The sequence below is a fragment of the Dromaius novaehollandiae genome, chromosome 18 (assembly GCF_036370855.1).
Source record: "Dromaius novaehollandiae isolate bDroNov1 chromosome 18, bDroNov1.hap1, whole genome shotgun sequence".
In the NCBI taxonomy this organism is placed as follows: domain Eukaryota; kingdom Metazoa; phylum Chordata; class Aves; order Casuariiformes; family Dromaiidae; genus Dromaius; species Dromaius novaehollandiae.
The window spans coordinates 14,433,968-14,456,635 of record NC_088115.1 but is presented as its reverse complement, the minus strand read 5'-3'; the positions used below and the strand labels follow the sequence as shown (position 1 = coordinate 14,456,635).

Below are 22,668 nucleotides of genomic sequence, written 5' to 3'. Positions count from 1 at the left end.
ATTTGTTTTGTTCTTATGTTGGTATTAGCAGGTGATAGGCAGCTAAATTATTAGCTTTGAGTAGCAGCTTCTCCTATTAATATGTGAAAGTGTGCTGGCAGAGCCTGTATCTCAGCTAACCTCAGGAAGGAGAAATCCCCCATTTTGCAAGCTGACTTACACAGCTGTTCTGAATTTCTTTGAAACCTACCTCAGGATATTTACCTGTATAGGGTACAAGTGCTGTGATTGCTTTTCAAAGCATATTGAATAATCTTTTTAATTTTTAGTCTAAGTGGGGTGGAGGGAATGAAGTCATCTCCTGCAGTTTGTCAAGGTGGTGTATTTCACAGGGTCTGTAATGAAGAGGGTAGGTGTTACCTACTGTCCTGGGAGAGGCTAAAAAGATGCAGGAAACTCAAATGTTTTCTGTTCTGACAGTTTTTTTCTTTTACAGTGATCATGATGGGCAGCTCATTGGGAAAGAAGTGAGACAAATGGACAATCTGATGCAGGTATCCCTACAGAGCTTTTAAAGAATTAGACTAAAAACACCTTGGCTTATATAATAGGTTAAATAGTTAATATAAAGCTGTCTGACTGCAATCTCTGAAGAATTAACTTCTTACTTTTTTTATCCAGCTACTCCACATTCATTAGCATTGGGGAACTAAAAGATTCCTTCCTGATATATGCTTGTCAATAAGCATACAGGTTTGTGTGAAATAGATAACAACATTTTGCTGGCAAGGCATTTCACTTGCTTGTCAGAAAACTTAAATATGTAGCTACCAATTTGTGCTTTCAAAATACTTCAAGTTACAACTTAAATTACTCAAATTTCAGAAAATACTGAATACTTGTTTCTTTGACAGATTCTGTGAGTTGTAATATTTAAGATGACTTTCACAAATAACCTTTGATTATTTTTTCTTTGTTTTAATTTAATGTGAAAAGTATTGGGATGGCTTTAAAGAAGTATGAGTATATATAATTACAGCGGACTTGTTGCAGATTGTCTCATCTTTCTCCATAAAAAGACTTGCACTTTTTTTATAAAAAATGCATATATTTGTGTGTGTATATATATATGTATATATATGTGTATATATATGTGTGTGTGTATATATATATGTATATATATGTGTATATATATATATGTAGCTTTTTCTTTAGGTAAAGGCAACATCACAAAACAGTCCTTTCCTTGTTCTACCCTTTCAGCTACTCAAGTCCTTCTGACCTCTTATTTGCATGGTAGGAAGTCCATCAATTATTTGCTTTCTTCCACTTACAAACATGACTGTATAAAGCAAAGCAAATGACAGAGTGGCTGAAGAATTTGAAGGTAGCCAACTGCTCACACTTCATTTAAAGGTCAGGATCCAATTAGATATGCTAATTTATTGGCTAGTATTCCACTCTGACAAGGATGCAAGTTGCTCCTGTCACATGATTTTCTTTTATGGAGTTTGTGGCCTCTCTCTGAGGTTTCTTGTTATCAGTGCAGAATAGTATGCAGTGAGCCAAGGCAGCTGCAATACCTTGTGGATATTAGCTTGTTTTTCTATCTTTCCTCCTCCTGTGGTTAATATGCATCATACTGTGGGTGGTTTCCTGGAGTCAAGTATGCCAGGTGAATTGGAGAAATGAGCTTGATGGCACATTTAAGCTTTAGGTGACAGCACTTAGAAGCTTAAGATGCTTTTTTCTGCTCTAGCAATGAACAGTGATCCTAACAAGACCTACCTGCTGGGGTGAATGGGTGCCAATGAAAAGGGCAAAATTGAAGAAAGCTGACCTCCCTTTATCCTCTAAGGGCATAGCTGAGGTGCTCATTCAAAGTTTCCTATATACTCATTGCTGTCTCTCAGTCCCAGGCAAGAAAGCTGCACTGCGAGTAAAAAGAGGTGTACAGTCTTTTAAGACTTCCACAGCACCTGTGATAGCACACAGCACCTGTGATAGCACTTAGAAGTGTGACAATAGTGTGAAGGGTTTCTGACATGGCCTGTTCATAACAAGGTACTAATTTATTTCATGCTATCAAACAGCTTTGATTGGCAAGAGCTGGATTCAAGGTGAGTGTCTAGCAATAACAGACTTGATCCATTTAACAGTGCATTTGATTTTATAGCTGTATGAAAGAAATGTGCTTGATAGTGCTCAGGTTTGTTACTTTTTTATAGTGAACTATATGTATTTATTGTTAAGGATGGAGATGCAAGAGCTGTTTTGAATGATAGATAATACTGATGGCATGTTCTTGGAAAGAAATCAATAGTGAGATTGAATCAAGAGGACTCCTTCATATAAAAAAGAAAAACAGCACAGAGCCTAGTGATCAGCTCATCTCCTTTATGCATGAGGCTTCTCATTTTGGTGTTAATTCAGGCCTTGTCAAAAATCAGATCACAAAATGACACTGCATAAATGGTTATTAGCCTTCTTCAAATTGGATTCTGTGTTACAGCAAGTATATGCAGCTGACATGTTCCAAAGTAAATTGGAAGCCTTTAGGAAAAACAAACAAAACTACCATATACAAAGGGCAGACTATCTTTATAGCCTTTCTTCTATGGCATATCTGCTGCAAAGGAACCTGCAGTGCTTTTCTACATGTCACTATTTAGAGATTTGAGGCCTCCCCTATTAGAGGTGCTCTTTGCTGTTATTGCCAAAAACAATTAATCTGTCCAAATAACCTTTCATTCACCCCACTTTTTTAACCACCCGCTTTAGAAAGTTTTGGCATTTTATGAATTTATAGAGACCATGCCAGGACAGTAAGAACCTAATGTTCCTGGAACACTACTGGTTCTGACTGTGATTTTCTATCTTGGCTAGTTGTATAAGAACTGGATACCTTTTGAAAAATGGTATAAAATGAAAATGCTGAGGCATGAGTAACACTTCATATAATTTGCAAAAAGGCTGAATTAATGTGACTGACCATCAATTTGGTTTTATCCCAATTACATAAAAATGACTGCAGTGATTTTCATCTTCTACCAAGCAGAGACCTCTACTCAGCATGAGAAAGACTCAAGAGCTACTTCTCAAATTTTGAGATTTCTTTCCTCTCCCTCCATCATGACACTTAAATAGAGTGTACACATGAGACCATCCAAGAGCTGTCTGTGGTCCTCTAATTTAAATCGGATGCAATTATATGACCAGTTTTTTCAGAGCCAGTTAATAAATACAAATACTGTTTTCCAAGTGCTTTGGTTACATAAACCTTTAAGAATCAAAAATCCAAGTCTATTCCAGCAGTTAATTTTTTTCCCCCAGTTACATTCACAGCAGTGTGAATACCATCACACAGATCTTATACACTTCAACCCAGAACCTCAGCATCTTCCTTCAAATACAGAAACTGTAGTGCATCTGTATATGAATGTATCTGAGGTCAATGCAATAAGCAAATACATTTTTTCAAAAAGAAATCTGAGACCTGCAGAGTGGTGTTAAGGTTTGTCTATCATCTAATGGCAGCCATGGTAAATTAATGGTTATATGAAGAGGAAAATACTTTTCTATGTAATTGTGTACTGATGTTTATGGCACTGCTGGCACACTTGAAGTAGGGAAATAAGTTAGTGAATATATAAGATAATGATTTAGAACTGAGCAGTGCTGTTCTGTGGAAAAGACAGACTGGTAATTGCTTTTCTGGTGGAAAACGCTGCTTGTTAGAAACCAGATTTCACCAACAGATGGTGGAAAAACTTCTCTTCAATAAAAAGGGCGTGGTAGAGATGGTAATAAGTTTCATACATAGATTTTTTTTTTTCCTAAGTGTGTAACTTTGTTTACACTGCGTTATCTCCTGAAAGAACATATACATTTGCATATGCCTGCAGACTAACAAAAAGGCCTATAATTTTTTGTGCTTTTTCACATTTGTTTCTACTTCATAGAGATCAGTAATTAACTAGTCACCAACTTTAAGCAAAGGTCAGTGATACCCAATGAACTCAGTGAAGTTAAGGAAGTTAATCAGATTATTGGTGATAATCTAATTGCCCCTTTTGATCACATTTACACCCTGCCCCCAAAATATGCATATATATGTGTGTGTACATAAGCAGGTGTTGGAAGGCATTTAAGATAAAACCTCTACAGCTTGGCATATACCTGTATTTTCTTGAACTACTGCTTTATACTGGGGAGCTCTACTTTGCCGGGGACTCAAGTATATCTGTGTCTCATGTTGCTGGGAGAGAATTCTCAGCTTGTCAAGGTGCCAAATTTGTGGTTTTTTATAGGCGCACAGGAAAGTAAAATAATTCTTTGATAATAGAAGTATTCTGATGCCAAATTCCTGATGACATGAATTGCACAACTTTAATGCTTTTCTTTACAGCTTCTGCAGCTGGCATGATAGACAGTGGAAGGGTTATGTTAATGGCTATTTTCAGCAATCAAATCCTGTAACCTGATGTGAAATTAAGTTGCCAGGTTTCCCAGATAAACAGATTGTCTCTGATGGGACAATCTGAAGAATCACCATATAGAGAATCCTGAAAAGGACCAATGACACAATTCTCCTTGATGGATCTTATTTGTCTCCAATAATGAAACTATTGATAATTGCCATGGTGTTCTTTGGCTGTTATCCTCCATCCTGACAGTAAAGACATTAGCAGAATTAGAGCCTTAGCAAGTGTAAGTGAAGGTTAGAAAACACTTTGGAAAACAAAAACATCTTTTCATTAAATTTAAAAACAAGTGTTCTCTTTTAAAAATAATAGAATACAGCTTTTATAGCATGAGGGGCTTATTTTGGATTCAGTTTATTCCGTGGCCTTATTGTAGTCATTTAACATAAAATACATGCACTCTGAGGGTATGGACTCACAGATGATTCATCTAATTTCATTTTAAGAGCACAAAGAGTTCAATGTAATTGTGTAGAGAATTTGGGTGAACCTAGGCTCTGAATGAAAGCAAACTATCTAAGCAAATATAACTTGGAGTTAGAAAACTAAGTTTCACCTATACTTTCCCATTAATACTTAGTGGCATATTGAATTTGTCCCTCTAGCTTTTATAAATTCTGGGCTGTCTTGTCTAATTTTAGAAAATACTCGGTTTGCTTTCAGGTGCTTAGATGACAGAGGCTAAAAGTGCCCTTTGACAGTGTAGCGTGCACCATGGTAACTCATTGTTCAATAGCAGAACAAATGTGTTAGTAACAGAAGCACAAATAGCCAAAAGTTGCATCATCAAGCTTTATGAAAAGGTATTAACCTAAAAATACAGGGTCTCCTGTTTTTATATCACTTCAGGCAAATTAGGTTTCTCTAACCACTTTTCAGCAGTGTCCAAAGTGACCTTGTAAAACTGTTCTTCAGTTCTCTAAAACTTGCATTGTTTTCCTTTTAAAAGCATGCAGAGAACTTACCTGCTGTGAAAGTTCTTTCAGAATAAGGGTGTTTAAGTGCTACTACTTTATGGTAATTGTATAAGAAATTGCGAAGGAAAGGAGGACATGAGTGATTGGGCATGGAAACCTGAATGGGGCATAATAAACATCATGACTCCTGTTCTCTGCAAACTTTTTTATGTACCTCAAATCACTAATTGTTATTTATATAGACTGCACTGTGTAGAGAAACAGATTAAAGGTCAAACTTTTTTTGGGGGGGTGACATCTGTTTTTAAACAGCACAGATGGCACAGGCACCCTGTCTAGTGCTTTTCTCCCTGCATGTAAGTTCAAGACTCATTTAAGTATACTCCTAGCAGTGTGCTGACTTTGGTCAGCAAGTTGCATGTTCCTACTAAGCTCTGTGCACCAAATAGGAAAGTCGGCAACAGATTGGGAAGTGAGCTCCCTTGAGTCCAGAGAGTTCAGTCACCTGCTGTCAGAAACATGTTGTGGTTGTTTAGATATGTTCTCCCAGAAACTCATCAAGCTCCATTGTTAGTAATTGAATAGGTTATTACTTAACCCCCTTTTGAAGCATATTACTAGGCAGTTCTGCAACTCCCTTTGTTTCTGGTTCAATCCCCCTTTCTAGAATTCAACATTTTGAGGTCCAGTTAATGTGTGTGTTCTTCGCCAGCATTCTGCAGTTCTGTTCAACCTCTGGTGCTTCCCTACTTCTGAAACATTAAGGGAGAGCAGTCATATTCTTTCCACTAAACTAAGAGAAACTGAGCTCTTTTTAACTTCTGTGTACGCTGTTAATCTGCCTTGGACTCTGCACTGGCAAATGTAAGCTGCACACAGCCTGGGAGCTATTTAGCTGTATTAGCCTATGTCTAAGCTAATACAGTTTACTGAAACGAATGGTTCAGTTGACCTGAAAGTGTCCCTTTGTTTCTTTCCCTCACTTTCCTTCTGTGGAATAACTGACAAACCTGGTGAGCTGGATCCAACTCAGAACAGGATGCCTTCTGGGGAGCCCTATGTGGGACACCTCATACCTCTGCACAGTGCTGCTTAGGATAGGTGTACCAGGTGGGGATGCAGTGAACAGTAGCCCAGTTCAGTAAGTCTAACCTCAAAGTGCTGCATAAATAACAATTGGGAAAATATGTTGAAGACATCAAAAAGAACATGCCCCTTAAACAAGATGGTGCTGGACAGACAGCAAGCATTTTCTTTGTGCTTTCTGGAAACAGTAAAAGGGTTTTAATTTTTTCCCCCTCTTCTTTCCTCTTTCCTCTTCCTCCCTTTCAGCCACCATCAGTTCTACAGCATGTCTGGTAACAGCTGTCCCTTAAAGCTACTGCGTAAAGCATTTTGGATATGGCACTATTGATTTTGCAACATTGGCTCTGAGTTGTGTTCAGATACTATATAATGCCACTGTCCAACAGATGAGCTGTTTGTTTTCCTTTAACCCTTTATGAGCTCATTCTACTCAAGGGGTGTTGAATGTGAGACTTGCTTTCTGGGGACTGCAAAAGAACACCCTGTACAGCTTGCTGGTGTATTTAAAGAGCACTTCATGCTCTGTGGAGAGTACATAGTGCTTGTCCGTGATTAGCAGCATATAATGTTACGGGGGGATTTCACTCAAGGAAATTCTGCAGTAGGATAAAATAAAGCTTTTATCTGTTTAATATTGGGACATTAATGTTAATTAAAACATTTCTGTTTTAAAGGACAATCTGTTTCATTCACTACAATTACTTGGTGATTGTGTCCAAGCTGTGTACTATGGCTGTAAAACATCTGGAAGGTGTATTTAAGTATTTTTCAGGTCCTGTTCTGGCTGTTTTAAAAGTAGCCTGCTACTTCAGTACCCAGTACACTTATGGTCTCTTCAAAAGTTGCTAGGAACTAGATGTCAGAGTTCAGTAGCACTTTGATACCTGGAACTATTTTAAGTGTGGTAATGGGGTGCTGCAGAGAAAACAAAAACAAAGCCCAAACAAAAGTGGTTTCAGAAGGCAAAGGTGGAAATAAAATCACAGGCAACAACAAAAGAACTGTTTGAAACTTGTACCCTTGTTACGCTTTTGTTTAGTTATATTTTTGAAACAAACAGTTCAATTTAAATTATCCTCTCCTGTGCTCCCCTTACCCAGCCAGTAGTTTTTCATCCCAAATGAGTGTTAACTTGTCATATGGAGGCACAGTAGGAATTCTCTTTGGATGGGAAAGATGACAGGGAATAATACATAAGACCAAGGGAGAATACTGTTTTCTGTGGCAGTGGATTCCGTTAGCACAGGGGGCCTAGGATGATGGCTGTTATTCTAGGAGAACTGTTCCAAAGATGGGGTCAGGAAAATTTAATCACCTAATAAAACCTGTTGTTTTTTTCTGGCCTCTTCATTCTGTATTTATAAAACAGATAGTTCAATTAAAGAGCTCTTCAAATTTTGCTTGATTCACTGCTGTCAAACTCTGCCAGAAAATACTGCATTGAGCATTCTTTCATTAAGCACAGATGCATGTTGTTTTAGGGTAAAATTAGAGCATGGTTTTTAGTTTACCATTGATGTCTGATATCTGCAAAGTTGTATTCAAATTTGCAGTATCAGTTGCAATTTTCTCTCCCTGGTAAATAGGCTTTGCAAATAGGGCACCACTTAAAATTACTTCCTTTAATAGGTCAGAAGAGGTCAGCCTGGGACTAAGTGAGTTTGCAGAGTTAGACTTTGGGAAGGTGTTGGAGTCCATATAGCTGCAGCATGGCTATGTCTAGAAAGTGACATTAACTCTCACCATGAAGTACTTATCCCAGATATCTTGAAGGCAGAAATATTTAGCTTTAGAAACCAGTGTTCAGTTGTATTTATGAAGTACAATTATTAGAATATAAATATGCTTTGGAGGCAAACCCTGAGTATTTCTGTTCTAACCATGTTCTTGATGCTTTTGTTAATATGCCAGTGTGATGAATGGGATATCTGTTTTACAATTATCTTGAAACCATTAGTTTTCTGCCTGCCAGTTCACTTAGCCAAAAGTGCATTGGTTTCCCTCAGAGACTGACTTTCCAACCAGAAATGCCATTGGGTAACTCCTGTATACTAAAACTACAAGAAAAACATAAGTACTGCAGAAAGACTGACATTCTGTATACACTATCTTCCTTTTTCAATTTAGTTGTCTGTTTTTCTTTACCATAAAATCCTTGAGATGCAAGGACACAATGAGGATGGAGTTGTTAGAGTATCAGGAGCCAAAGATGCTTTCAGTGAATACAAAATGTATTGGACTGCGTTTTAGCTGGTGCATATAAGCAAGTGTGCCAATACTAGCAGATTCTAAAAATTTTCTTGCAGTACCAGTTCATGGGCCTTTACCACAGCAACTGAAGGTCTGAAATTCAAGGGTGGAATGAACTAGACCATTGTAACATAGGATCAATGTGACTGTTACCTGGAAAGTACTCAACAGATATGCATATAAGTTGTATTGCTATTGAAATGTCTCATGCAGTAGGCTCAAACAATTAACTTCACTAAAAGAATTAAAAGAAATCAAGTTGATGTGATATTAATCAGGGTTTCTGCTTTTCACACATGTAAAAGACCATCTTGCTTAGCACTGAATTATCTGGTAGTGAGGGAAATACATGGAAACAGTTTTCTCTGCAGAGACATTACTGTTTATGTGAAGTCTTGAACTGTGCTGGCAGGGACTAAAGGTCCTTTTCTATCAAATTTAATTGTGTCCACTAAGAATATCATGTTAAAACAGACTGTTCTCTGAAAATGTGATGGGCTTGGTTTCCATTCCTTTGTAGAACAAATCCAATTCTGAAACCTTAATGCTTACTATGAGGGCTCTCTTCCTCAAAATGCCTCTGATCATACCTGAGCAATTGTCACCTGAGACAAAAGCTAATATCTATAATATCTATAGTATTAAATATACTTGCCTATATATTCCATTCTGCTATCGAAGGCATGGACAGACAGCACCACTACCTGGAGTCTTCAAAGTGCTTTTCCTTAATATATGAGCAAATACTTCTTTGGGGAAATCAGATGTATTACTGAGTGGGTTTTGGAGACTAAACTAGGGTAGGGGAAGACATGAGCAGCAGGGACAGCTCTTTGCCTCGGGTTTGCAACTCCAGAGAGAAGGGACCTCTCTGAGCTCAGAAGTTACACTCTCAGCAAAAGCAGTAGTTCTGGGTACCTTCCAAACTGTTTGCTTATGGTGTCACAACTAATACATATGTATTAATTGCATTTCAACATACTCTATTCAGCATTGTTGACACTTCCTTCAAATATCACTTATGATAATTGTATAAACCCTCTTTCAAGAAATTTTGGAAGAATTCACTTCCAAGATTAATATTATTCAGATGCTTTACTTATACTGCAGACAGGTCCTTGAATATGTATGTGGGGGGAAAAAATACTTATTCTATTATTTTTATTTAATAATGACCAAAGATATAGATCAAATAAATAAAGGAGTTTTCCACTGAGCCCTTTTCAGCATTAATAGCACTGTAGAGCTGGTTACTTTCTTTAAGCATCTCTTTCTGAACCTAAGACCTCACTGCTAATAATTGTCTAAACTGTATTACAAGTTGTTCTGAACAAGGAGCATTTATCTTGCTTTAATGCAACTGAAAGAATACACTATAGCTACTTGCTGGGTAATGAACCAGAAATAACTCTCAAAACCAGTATATAACTGGTTCTTCTGTTCTCTGCTGTGGAGTTAGCTGTGCACAGAGTGATGCTCTCCAGCTGTGGAGGAGGTTGAGCTACAGCCTTTTGGTTCTGTTTTATTCTTCCTAGCTTATCCGAGTGTGGAAAGCAAACAGGAGAGATTTTAAGGTCTGTTATTTAGAGTAAAAATCACTTGACATGTTTATGCAAATCAATCTTTCTCAGCTGTTAGGAGTCTGCAGCATAGTAGCTCCTGGAGGTACAAATGAGATTGGGGATTCTTGTGCCTGGCACTTGGAGGGATAAGATGTAGCCCTGCTCTGCACTGTTTGAAAATGAAAAGGGTAAGATGAGACTGGCTGGCAGAAAAGTTTTCTGGGCAAGGAGCTTTATCACGATTAAAGGTGCCTACCAGCAACATCTGGTGATTGCAGATTGGTGTGTTTATGACCTTGACTGCTCCACCTGTTTGTCTCATGTTTCTATAAGAAGTTACTGTTCCTGGCAGAGGGTTTGCAGAAGTGCAAGTGGGCTGGTTTCTCTGCAGCCATCAAGGCTATTAGCTTAACAAAAAAGTGGCTTAAGCTAGTATGCCAGTTATGAAGGCCAGTCACATACTTTCTCCTTTGCTGCCTCTTAGAAGAATACCTTCCCCAGGCAGAACTTGTCTGAACTGAGCTTGCATCTTCCCATAACTTCTACAGTTAAAATTTGCAATGTGATTCTAATTAACCAACTTTCAATAGTTATGAATGCATAATAGACAGTAATGTAAAAGAAACCTTGAAGTATGAATGGCAGGATGACAAGTCTTTTAGCATACTAGGCACTCTGTGGTCTCGAGCTGTTTGCACATAACTCATGTTTACTGTGTACTCATAGTTGACTTCAGTCTGCTTGTCAGAGTTGCCTGGAGGTTTCTTTTAAGTCTTTCCCTCTGCTTCTGGATTCAGCAAGTGAAACAAAGGGTTAACAAATCACTTTAACTGTTGGCCCACTCCAGACCAGACCCTGACCCTTTCTAAATATATTAGTTTCAGCAGACAGCTGAAGAAGTAGGTAGAGTTAACATTTCTTGATGAGTTAATCTCCTTTTTAATCTATGCAGTCTATATTGATATGGTAATAGCCTGCACAGCCACTAACTGAGCGTTATAAAATGCCACAGGCATTAACTTGCAGTACATCTGAATGTATTGTGTTTGTTTATCAGTCACACAGACTAGTCTGGGTCCTCTGTTGCATAAATATATGAAGGGAGATTCCCTTGTTACGCTGTTCCTCAAATGCATTTTGGACCTCTAAGGCTGTTTCATGTCACTGCTTTGCCACCAGTCTGTGGAGTCTTGCAGAAAGTGCAGGATGACCTTGCTGTCACTACTTAAGAATGCTTTGAGCTTCATGGCTTTTTTTTACCTGAGCTCTCCAATCATATTACAAACATGACATAAAGCCTCAGGACACCAGGCAGCATTTTAGCGTACTAAGCCATTCCTTTCCTGACGAAGGTTATGAAAATAACCTGAGTCCCTAGTCCTATGTTTTGGAGCTATAGCTGTCATTAGTATGCAAAGGGGTGCTGTCATAGACTCAAAAGTGGAGTTGTGAAGGTAGAGAAGGCTGGACCCAGTTGGAGCAATGGCTTTCATGCCCTTTGGCTTATGTCTGGCCCTGTATGTGGCAATTCTGCTGCCCAGCAGCTCCTGCCCTCTTCCATTGCCTTAGACTTAGCATATCCTGCTTTTCCTACAATTATAATTTCCTTCTGGGGATGTTTCGTTAGCACAAAAAGATGTATATTTAGTGAACTATGGAAAAGTCTTGGCCTCCATTTTCTCTTTTTTTGTGCTTTAGTTCAAAGTACTGATGGATTACCCTGTCCCTGCATTCAGGCCTTCAGAGAGCACAGGATACACTGAGAAAGGGTGAGAAAGAAGATGCAGGATGTGGAGGCTGTCTCCTTAGTGTGCAAAGGGCCTAAATAGGACTTGCTGACCTGTCCAGGTTATGGTCATGGTCTTGGACTGGAAAGGGGTCATGTGAAAATGCATTTTCAGAACTCCTGATAAAGTTGGTTTATAAATGGCAGGAGGCTGTAAAGCCACAAGCTCCTGATTATACTGCTTCTCCTCAGGGTTAGGCTGGAATATGATAACATTCCTATCCAAGCAGAGATAGCTGTAATAATAACAAAGGCAACAAAGATTGAGTTTGGCAAACTCAGTCTATAATGTAAATGTTCTCTTCTTTCAATATCTCTGTGCCAAGGGACTGAACAAAGTGTCCATTAATTTAATTTTTTTGCATATACTTTTGCTTCAATTTCATTTTTCTCTCATATTTTGATAAAAGCCAGAGATTCCATGTTGTATTATGAATATGGATTTGTAGCCAGCAGCTATGTGGAAAAATCAATACATTCCCAGTTCACTCCCAGGTGTTTCTGCTAACTGGGAGGGCAGGAGGAGTCTGCTGCCAGGAAGGTAGTATACTGACTGCTGATTAAAATGGATTGGGATAAAATGGCTAAAGAACTATTTCAAGTTTAAGAAAAACTTGTGTTCCCTGGGGTTTTATATTGTGTGAATTAAGCTTCAGTTAAATCAAGGATGAACCCAAATGAGGAAAATATCAGGAAAACAAGAAGAAATAATTCTTCAGAGCAAAAAAATTGCTAGTTAAAATATATATGATCCTATTGGACTTTTTACACACCTTTAACAAATCCGTGTCAATCAAGTCAGACTTTTCATGACAGATTGGTGAAAAATGACCTACACAGAAATGATACTCATTGCTCAGCTACTTGTCTGCCACTGAGTCTTCTAATGGAAAACATGTGAAATGTATTTACTAAAGAAGCAATGTAAAGTGATAGCCAAAAGTGAGTAGCAGACAAGGCAGAGGAATGTAGAAATAAAAATCAAAGCTTTCTGAATGCTGCAAAATAAGGCTCAGATCAGTGAATTCCTGACTATCATGCAAAGATAAGTGACCTTATATATCTGTCTTAATATTGAAATTGTAATTTTTATTTTGGACAGGATGAGCTGCAAGATTTCTTCTTTCTAAATCTCCCAGGCAGAGTGTGCATAGTTGAATCTAAAATAGACACCAGTCTGAAAGGGGCTAGAACTCTCCTTTGCTGCAGGCTGTCACATTTTGCAAAACATGTCAGTTAATTAGCAGACTGCAAACTAAATGTTGGCTAAGTGAAATTAGAGACAGTTGTAGTAGCAAGCTGCCCAGAATTATTTTACTGTTTGCAGTGTTTTGGGTTATGGTGTATCAGTAGGGCAGGTTTATAAAGCCTGAGCTTCATAGGTGTGGGAAAAAACACTATATAAGTCTTGCATTCCTCTTTCCAAATGGGTTTGAGCCAGATGTAAATGTCATCAATGGGACGCCATCAGCTCTGGATATGACTATCAAAGCTCTTGCTGAAGTCCTTGGGAGCCTTAAGTGCACAAGAAGTTCAACTTTGTGCCCATAACGTCTTATCCCATCTCCCTACGCTGGAGATGGGATCATAAAATCTGAGAAAACAGTATTCGAAGCCAAAGGGATTCCATGTTTTCTCCTGTAAAACAAAACAAAACAAAAAAAACTTCTAAAGATTTATGCCCTCTTAGATGTCTGGAAATTCAGCCTGGTCTATCCATGGCACATCACAGCAGTAACATAGCCCCAACTCAGCAAAGCAATTGCGTGTGTGTGTTGAAGTCCTGCTGCTCCAGTGAGATGCTGCTGAACCAAGGTATCAATACCCTCAAGACATAGCTATCAAGACCATATATTGACAACTCCTGTTAGGCTTTAAATGTGGCCTGAGTAGATTTTCAGCTTCAAGAGATCTTTCTGGCTCAGGTCAGGTTTTAAATAGCTCTGTTCTAATAATGTCCAGTGTTAATTGTGCACTTAATGTATGGACCCATTTATGCTGTTTATTTTGGCTGAATCTTGAGAGCTTTGGGTGTGACAAAACAAGGCTGGATTGTTTTGGTGGGCAGGTCTGTACTGTACCAGCATGAGGGCTATAATCCTTGGAGAATATAATATTACCAAAGCTATTTGTTTATGTTGCAGCAAATGGGATCAGGACGTAGCCTAGTTACTGAAATTGATAGAGCTGTGAAGATTTATGTTACCTGTCTACCCATCCCTTTATGCTTAATCCGTAGCTGAAGTCTCTCTTTATCACCAGCAGGTTGCACAGCATCTTTGCAAGTGAAGGTAATTCATTGTTCACTCAGGATTTAAGACTCCAGCTAATGACTTGGTTCTGACATCGCTGTCTTGTCTTGCTGAGCTTAGTTTTGAGTGTCCTGATGTTCCTTCTGTGGGTTTTGAGTAAATCAAGTAGTGCAGACGAGAAATAAAGCTTGTGAAAGGGAGAACACACTAAGAGAAATCTATCCTGTAAATTTTACCTCTGTCAACAGTGCTTAAGAGCAGCTTTAGCAGAGTCTGATTTATGGAGTGGGCAGTGTTTTAGAAAGCTTGCTGTTTCATTTCAAACTACTTGCTCAGTCCATCCAAAGGAATAAAGATGGTGGGATCTGGCCCATTGTCTTTCAACCTTTATCAACTTAAACAGTCTATTCTTGTGCTGTAAAGCTACACTGGGAAGATGTGAGGTGAATAAAGTCATTGTCAATAGTAGATTTGCTATGTGCATAATGTGAAGGTATTTAAAAAAAAAATACTGTCTTTAGTCAAAAAAAAGGTGTTTTTTTTTTTTTTTTTTTTTCCGGGGGCCCAAAATGTGGGAGAAATATCTCTTACCAGAGATCATTCTGCTGGCATCAGTGGTCATCTCCTCTTGTCAGATTTGCTGTTGCTGCCACAAAATGATCGGACCAGAGCCATAACAACTGAGCCAATAGGAAAACTTTAAAACTGGTATGAAGTTCCTCTACCTGTTGCAGCATGCTTAGGAAGGAACATCTGCTAATGCTGAACAGGACTAGAGGAGGAAGAGCACTTTAGTTTCACTCTGTTTTTCCCTTGTAGTGAAAAAATCTGCAGTGTTTTTCAGTATATCAAAACAGCACTCTCGTACACGGTCACAGCAACTGATAGAAAATGGAGTTGTGCGAGTTTGTTACAGTAGGAAAAGGATGGGCTTTGCCAAACAGAGATGCCAGAAGAACTTTCCTTAAATGTGCCAGAAATGTTGGTGGCCGGCCAAGGTCCGAGGGACCAGGGGTCATGCCAAAGGGTAAATTCCAGCAGTTATTCCCTGAGCTGTGTTGTAGGGGCTTGACGGGCAGTGAGATCCAGATCTGATGGGAGGGCTACAGGGGCTTTTTAATACCCAGTCAATCAATTTGCCCTTTCATTTTACAGTCCAAAGAGGTCATGAAAGAGAATCTCTGCCTGCATTCTTCTTTTATTATGCAGAGAGCTTGGCCAGCGTGTTCTCACTACATGCATGGCTGCTTTAAATTAGTTTTATGTTCTTGTTGTGTAGCACACACTGCTTAGTGTCCTTTAGAGATCCACACATCAACAATCCTGCTAATGTTCCTGTTGTTCTGGTATTACTGCATAGAACAAATTGCAGCTTTGCAAAGAAATTCTTAAAGCTGAGGATGGACTGATCAGACAGCATTTTAAAATTACTCTTTCAGTTTTTTATATTCTGAAAATGGTGCATTAAGAATGGAGAGTACAAAGTTAAATTATCTGGAGACAGGACAAAATGCTTTGATGCTTTCTATTTGTTTAGCTTATGAAAAGGATTGAGTGGCAATTTGAATGTAGTCACTTTCCCTTTCAGACAAAATTTTGGTACTTAAAGGCTTTTTTAATCTGCTAGAGCATACAGAGTTTCATTGGAAGACGAAGCCATACAAATTGAAATTAGAGCCTGGGCACACTTTTAACATTTTTAATGCGATTTATTGATTATATTCTGGAACAAATTACCAAGGGCAGTGAAGATATTCAAAGGCTGAGAATCTCTTACCTCAGGAGTAGAATGTATATTAGCCAAGCACTAACTCAGGTTTAGTCAAATCAAGTATATTATTCAGTACAATATCTGACTGATTGAAATTCACTGTCTTCTGATACACAGAAGATCAAATTAAGTATTTTAATGCACTCTTCTGAATATAAATTCTATGACTATTACCAAGCAAATATTACCTGAGCCAACCCTGGGAGGACATGCACCTTGAAATGTTCTTGTGTTTCTCTCCCTGTTCTTACTTTCTCCAAGTCCTGTTTTATACACCATTTTTGTCACATTCACATAACGTGCATGCAGATACCCAAAACAAGTGGAATGGGTTTTGCTATATTCCTCACATTGTCAGTCAATGAAATACACTAAGAATGTTACCACATTGAAGTGATTATCCAGCAGGTGAAAGAAATTCATTGGAACATCAGGATTTAGCTAGAGGAGTAAGAAAATCTCATTTTATAGGAATTGCATACCCTGCTCAGCACAAGTGTAGATGTGATAATTATGACGAGGTATAGCATTTCTGTGTTACTGTAGACACTTATTGCAATGTTTTGATAAAGGATTAACATTCAAAATTTCTTGAGTAATGACTTCTTGAAGGCTGCTGTATTTTTAATTTAAAAATCACTGAATGCTAGTAATCATTAAGGATTTTTAACAGATAATGTCTAGTCTGATTTTTCTAACAAACTTTTGTCACAAAGGATTGCAGAGCATTTATCAGGGTTATCTGCGTATTCTTCCACAGCAGGTATTGTAGGGTAAAATTTTCTACTGTGTCTTTGGATTAATGCAACGTATGATTTGAAATATTAAGTGGCCTTGATGGCCCCTTTTTGCTGGGCTAAATTTCACCATATTTCCTGAAAACAATTTCATGTTAACTTACAACTCAAGATCTCAATACATAAGCACTTCAGGGTGAATTGAACTCTTTCCTCTTTTTCCTTTTATTTTCCCCTGAAACATCAGAGGTCATAAAATCCTTTTCTCCTCTTTGCTCTGGTATCAAAACAAAAGGCCCAATGAATTTTCTATTGAACTAAGAGCAAGTTTAATGTGCTCTGATGTCATATACTGAAAGTGCTCTGTTGTGGATGAGATCCTGTCTGCAAAACACTCTGCATAAGGGGCAGTATTGTGTATGCAGTAAAGGGCACAATACTTCTTTGCTCACAAAGGGGAAAAGTCAGCCAAGCCTTGGCAGAGAAAAGACTTTAAGCTGAGTAGCAAGAAATGCAAGTAACCTCTCCCATCGAGCACAGCATCCACTTGTCTCTGACCAGCAAAATAGTGTTAATCTCATAGTAAAGCACTTCAGCACCACAGCGGGCATCCTGGTGCCGGCCTTTCTGTCCTGCCTGCTGTTTCCACCCTTGCTGCCTGCCTGCCTTCCAAGCTGAAGGGATTTGAGAATGTTTCTCTCATGTAGTGCCTAGGATAGGAACCAGTCCTGTTGCATTTTTGTCATCTCTGATCTGTGTGGGTTGCCTTAAGGTAGTCCCAGAGTTTGGCACTGCACAGAGCATATTCTGTGCTTAACCTCTGGGAACCACCTGTGAAACCAAGTTAGTTTTTTTCTTTTTTAAAGATAGGTTTTCCCTCTAGTGAATTAGAACAGAAAGAATTATTTCTCCCACCTTTTCACTTTTTGTCTTTGTGATTAAACAAACCAACTGGCAAAAAAAAATTTGCTCTCCATAGCACAGTAAGAAATAAATGGCCTGATTAAGGGCCGTAATGACCCTTAATACAGCTTTTTCCTGTGCAGAGATATAGTTTTGGATGCACCGCACTGTACAGGGTAATGATCTAGTGCTTAGAGCTTGCATAGAAAACTGCAGAGAAAGGAGATGTAATTCAGCTCGTAGCTTTGCTGCTCTGGTGCACGGTCTCAGCCATAAAACTTGCGCTCACGTTTCATTTGGAGTCATTTAGACTTTTTTTAGAGTTCAAAGCATGTAAACCTCTTTCACTGTGTATCTCTGTAGACTACAGTGTGGTGTCTGATCTTGGATGCAGCTTTTGGGTGTTGCTGAAGCAATAGGCTGCTGTATTGTATTTACATGCAGTAAAAAAGAAATGGATACAGCAGCTCAGTGACTGCAGCTTTCCCCAACTCCACTTTTTTTCCCCTCCTGCACCTGAGGATGAGAGTGAAGAAGGTTCTGATCTCAAAACTTTCTGATTTGCCTTGGCTGATGTCAGAGTGCTTGGCCCTGCTCCAGTCTCTGACAATGAGGGTTAACCACATGTAATTATTCACAGGTGAGGCCAGGATCAGTCCACTACACATGATTTAAGGGCAGCTTTCAAAACTGCTTTTCTACTTGAGGAATACCAGGGCACCAACATATTTCTAATGCTTTCTTTCATTAAATAATAGCCTGCTGAAAAGCAAATCCAGTAGACTAGCCTTCCATAGTCACTGCTGCTTCATGCTGTGCTTTAAGAAAGTGTAATTATACAGCAGTTCTTCATTTTCAATTTTTTTCCTTGTAAATCATTTTGAATTAGTCTTTATCAGAAAAGCAGGGCTTATTAATGAACAGGAACATGTGAGGCTGGTGGAAGGACTTTTATTTCTCAGAAACGTATAATGTGTGGGGAAATTCCTTTTCATGGCTAGGATTTAATAAGAAGGAAGATGGGAAGTTCCAGAGAGTATCCAGAGAGCTGGAAGTCCCAGATGTCAGTAAACAGATGCTCTGCATCAGTCAGCTACTGCCAGGTCAAGGACATAATCCTTTATCTGTGATTTAGATTTCCTACAGGACTCTGGCTGGCCACAAGTGTCAATTCGAATGGCTTGTTTTCAGTGACTCTCTTCACAGTGTTTGTGTTTTCAGTCTGGGCTCATGCTGCTTTTAAAATGAGCACGAGGTAATAACTGTGGAGGCGGCTGCAGCTTTGCATCCTCAGCCAGCAGAGGTCACGCGCTGTTCCAGGCTGGGCTGTGCGCGAGCGGGATTGCAGGCATCTGTCTCCTGGGGCACTCGCAGCTTTCACTTTTCTCTTTGACTGGGAAAGCAAAGAAGCAAGAACACTTCCATTTCTCTCTTCCATCTCTCTTTCTCTGAAGTGTTTTGTATGCATGGACTTTTTCTTCCTGCCTTTTATTCTGATTTTACCTGGATGTTTATAGAAGTAAAACAAACAGGTTTCTCTTGTGTCTGGAGATATGAATTTAAATTCTAGGTAAAGCATGTTGTATAATCTAAGGCTGGGATTTTGTGTGTGTGTATTCTATGCAGGCAGGTGCTTTCACTATATTGGGGTTAGTGTGAGTTTGCCAGGTGTAGCAAGGCGTATTTGTAAGGTCCTGTAGAAACAGGAACTGCTGTTAACAGCAAGTTGTGAAGATAGGAAAAACCTCTCTGCCCCTCTCCTGACTCCTTCAGTCTGCCCATTTGGAACATATACACAGAATCGACTGTAAGTGGAACACTTAGTAATGTAATTCAAAGCTACCCCCTCCCACCCCAAGATCAAACCTGATTACTAGGTATGCACTTAATGTCGTACTGCTTTTTTTCATAAGGTTTGCTAGAGCACAGGCCAGTCAGGAACACTTTCCTTCTATAAACCAAGTATATAACAACCCCTTTTTCTTTTTGAGAAGTGAAAGCTCCCATTTTATGGAAAAGATTTTGCATAGAAGGAGGAGGAAGGGTGATATTAAAGCAAAGTAGCAAGTTTGTGATTTGTGGGGTTTTAGTTATTGATAATCACTGGCCAAATGTGTGTTTTCCTGTCATTCCAAAGACACGTTTTTTGCTCTGCCTTTTGACAACTGCAGAAAGGATACTTATTAAAATCATCAAAATTGTGCAATCACAGATATGGCCACGATTGGAGAACGGAGGCTTTCCAGGGAAGTCTTGTGCAAATCTCACTATGTGAATAATTAGCACATATGTAAATCTTGCCAGACATTTTTTTCTTCTAGTGAAAACAGTATAAGGACAGGTAGTACAAAGCGCTGCTTTGGCAGGAAAAGGCAGGTCTGTGTTCTGGAGAATCAGGTTTGGATTTGTACAATGAAGAGTATTAATGTATGCCCAGTTGCAGCTCATGCACATGCATCTTTATATCAGACATGCAGCTAGCAGCCCAGCTGTGGGAACACAGCACCAAGTGTAGGCTTAATAACAGTACCCAAATACATTGCTAAAAACATGAGTGGGTTAAGCTGAGGTCCTTCATCTCAAAGGCACTGCGAGAGCCTAGGTAAGGGCTGGATGAACTGTTCTGCTGATGGCAACTCACTTCCCTGCTCTATGAATCTGCTGGAGGACTTTGTCTTCCTCTTTGGTTAGTTTAACTCACTTTTATTTCTTTAAATGAGACTTTGAATCTTTCCATTGTAAACATAGCTAAATAGCAGATTTTTCTTAAATTTTATTGCTTTTTTTATTGTCCAGAATTCCCTATCAGGTTTTACCTGAATGTGTTAATAGCTTTGGGCAAGTCCCACCTTCCCCCCACTTTTTTTTTTTTTTTTTTTTAGGATTTACTCAGTTCTAGGCTGAAATAACAAATTTGGAGATAGAGTAAACCAATAGCACAGATGTCTTCCTAGTTCCATTCTGCTGGTGGGTTTATTTGGCTTTCCTGGGCAAGCTTTAGCACAACTGGCATTTGCTTGTGATAAATGGGGAATTTACCACCTCTATTTTGTGCTGGAAATCCGGTGAAATGTAGGTTTCTAATGACTGGGATTCCTGTACTTCCTGGGGTTGATTTGGCAGGAAGCACCATCATTTACTGCTACTTTGTGCTACTTCAGCTTTCTGTGTGAGCTGAAATATGAAAGTGCAAACTTTATGACTTCAGGATTAATAAACCAACTTTATATTATTACTCTGTGTGCTGTAATCTCACCCACTATGTTCACATTCTTGGATTGCAAGGCAATTCCTAGCATGTGAGGCTCTTTATAGTGAAATGCTGTTGTAGCTTTTCCTTTTAACTCTAATGCAAGAAGCAGATGAAAGAGCATCTCAGTCCCTCTAGCTGTTAAATTGCTCTAAAGAACTATAGTTTACAGAACCTAATTCATCTTTTGCTCATTATCTTAATACTAGCTTAAGAAGAGTAGAAGTCAACAGGTGGACTTATTCTTGATTTACACTGGTGAGGAAGGAAAAACCCAGATCTATTGCATATTTAGGCTTCCTGAGTATTTTTTCCAGACCAAAACAAACAAAAAAAACAAAACAACAACCAGCCCATGGTCCCAGGTACAGGCCTATTGCTATCAAAATCTTGCCTGTTCCTAGTCTAGCCTTGTCCTAGAAAATAGATGTTGAGATAATGGATGGAGAGCTCTACCATGTGCCCATGTCCAGCTGTAGAAAGCTGGCTCTGAAGTCAGGTGGGCCACCAGTCCCACCAGAGGACAAGTAATCTTTGTCCTTAGCAGGCAAAACTGTCTTCTTCTCTAACTTCTGAAACTCTTTTGTAAACATTTTGCCTTTAGATCTGGTTCTCAACATGAAGCTTGACTGACTGCTACACCCAGGGCTGACATAATAGGTGATAAGTTCACATCACACTCCTTCCTGCTTCGTCTTGTAATTTTGTTTTACAGTTATCCATCCAAATGCCGATTACGGGAATGCTGTGTAGCAGGGGATGTCCCAGGGGGCTCAATAACTTCGTATCATTAAAGAGAACATAATAGATTGCATTTGAAAATGTCCACTTGGGGAATTGTGGCGATACTGTGAGTGTCAGTAGGAGAGAAAAGTCTGTGCTGTGATGTAAGAAGCAGCAGTTGGCAGTAAAACCCTTCTAAGCTGGGGAAATCTAAATAGGTGACACTATTAACCTTGCGCTGCTTTCTTGAGTGCATTTCCCAGAACGCCCCTAGCTGCCTCTGACTGCCTGCCAGGGCAGCAGCTGTGCGTCTTGTCCAGCCTTTCCTCCTCAGCCCTGCAAAGCGTTGCTGTGATGCCTTGGGAAAGCCACCGGCCACCTCGCAGGGTACCTCTCCAGCTCAGGGGCTGGAAGCAGAAAGGGCCAGGCTACTCAACAGCAGCCTTAATTGAGGCAGATTTGATTGCAGTTATGAATGGATTGTGTGAGAGTATCTGCAGACACATGCAGGTGTGCTCGCCAGCATGTGCCTCTGTGTGAGAACACTTCCTCTTCCTCTGCACCTGATCTACCTGGGATCTTTCTTTCTCCTTTGGCAGTTTGAGAAATTTGTTACTCCAGGTCATCACCCAAGTGATAACCAGCAGTAACAGGACTCAAAAGATTTAGATCTTCAGTTGGTGGGAGCTGTTCAGCTTTATGGAAGTTGGCAGGGTGCAACAGGCTGATTTACACAGTATAAGGAGCTGACTGTATATTTGAAGAGCATCTCTTCAAATAAACAAGGAGATTGTTTTCCCCCCCATATGATGAAAATGGTAGCAACATATTTTCTGCAATTGTCATGGGGATTGAAAACTCATGCCTCTTTAAGTTTTCTAGTAACAGTAAGTGAGAGATTTCTTTTGATTTTTCTCTTTAAATGACCAAACTTTGCTCTTGAGGCAGCCTGCTGAGTAAGTGCTGTTGCAACATAGTCTGCTGGACAACTTGTATTTTCAGAGATA

At 39.2% G+C, this 22,668-nt stretch overlaps 1 long non-coding RNA gene across 1 annotated transcript in view; it reads left to right on the top strand.

The window, feature by feature from the left end:
• The first annotated feature begins 448 nt into the window (after positions 1–448).
• LOC112982555 (uncharacterized) overlaps positions 449–22,668 on the top strand; it is a 180,145-nt gene continuing 157,925 nt past the window's right edge. Inside the window, exon 1 of the long non-coding RNA XR_010392192.1 lies at positions 449–494. This is a non-coding gene — a long non-coding RNA (uncharacterized LOC112982555). The remainder of the gene's footprint in view (positions 495–22,668) is intronic.